Source organism: Cebus imitator, unplaced genomic scaffold (assembly GCF_001604975.1).
Source record: "Cebus imitator isolate Cc_AM_T3 unplaced genomic scaffold, Cebus_imitator-1.0 Scaffold425, whole genome shotgun sequence".
NCBI lineage: Eukaryota > Metazoa > Chordata > Mammalia > Primates > Cebidae > Cebus > Cebus imitator.
This window is the reverse complement of record NW_016107740.1, coordinates 1,959,965-1,961,308: the sequence shown is the minus strand read 5'-3', so window position 1 is coordinate 1,961,308 and position 1,344 is coordinate 1,959,965. Positions and strand designations below refer to the sequence as shown.

The 1,344-nt window shown below is 40.7% G+C and overlaps 1 protein-coding gene across 1 annotated transcript in view; it reads right to left on the bottom strand.

Moving 5' to 3' along the window:
- LOC108290167 (sister chromatid cohesion protein PDS5 homolog A-like) overlaps positions 1-1,344 on the bottom strand; it is an 8,346-nt gene extending 7,002 nt beyond the window's left edge. Inside the window, exon 1 of the mRNA XM_017509896.2 lies at positions 1,255-1,344. The gene's annotated coding sequence lies outside the window, so the exon portion shown is untranslated. The remainder of the gene's footprint in view (positions 1-1,254) is intronic.

The window sequence follows — 1,344 nt, the reverse complement described above, 5'->3', positions numbered from 1 at the left end:
ACCTGGAAAAATGAATTGATAGAATATACGATGACTATGAAGCAACACAAAGTAAAACAGATTATCAAAGAAGATGATACAATCTTATTTTAAATCCCAAATCTGCCACTGTTAAACTGAGCTTTACTTCATATCTATTAAATGTCACAAATTTAGTAATGATCATCTACTTTTTTTGATTTTGTTTTGTTTAGACAGAGTCTTGTTCTGTCCCCCAGGCTAGAGTGTGCTGGCACAATCACAACTCACTGTAGCCTTGACCTCCTGGGCTCAAGCAATCTTCCTGCCTCTCAGTTTCCTGTAGTAGGTTAACTACAGGCATGCACCAACACGCCCGGCAAAATTATCATTATTTTTATTATTTTAGACGGAGTTTCACTGTTGCCCAGACTAGACGGCAGTGGTGCAATGTTGGCTTAATGCAACCTCTACCTCTCAGGTTCAAGCGACTGTCCTGCTTCAGCCTCCAAAGTAGCTGGGATTACAGACATGCACTACCACGCCTGGCTAATTTTTGTATTGTTAGTAGAGAATGAGTTTCACCATTTTAGCCAGGCTGGTCTCAAACTCCTGACCATAAGTGATCTGCCCGCCTTGGCCTCCCAAAGAGCTGGGACTACAAACGTGAGCCACTGTGCCTAGCCTAACTAAATTATTTTTATTTTTTTTTGTAGAGACATTGCCCAGGTTGGTCTCCAACTCCTGGGATCAAGCGATCCTCCTGCCCGCCCCTGCCTCCCAAAGTGCGGGGATTATAGGTGTGAGCCACAGTGCACAGCTTGACAAATATCTATCTTTGCCAAGTTAATATTCATATGCTTGTGGATAGTGGTGGTGGTGCTGGGTTTAAGATGCTTCTGAGCACCGTCATTCTATAAACAATCTCTCTATAAAACAGCCTCACTGAGATTGTTTTAGCAGGCAGAAGACAATAACATATAATAAACAATGAAAACTACAATGTCTTCAAGAAACAATTTTTACAATGGATTTTAAAATAAAGCACCTTCTTAACAAATGCTTATTAACCACTACGTTTAAAAAAGGCTACTGGCTAGGCACAATGGCTCAAGCCCATAATCCCAGCACTTTGGGAGGCAGAGTTAAGGATCAGCTGAGCCGGGGAGTTCAAGACTGAACTGAGCAGCACAGCAAGATACCATCTCTATTTATTAAATTTTAAAAAGGTGAGGAGGATATCTACAAATGTGTCTTTTTAAAATACGAAGATTACCAAGACCTACACAACTTTACCTTTGCTAGTACTTCAGGGGAAACCTCTTCATCTGGAGACCACAGTTTTCCATTCTTTTCACCTGTTGACTATAGACAATTGAATAAATT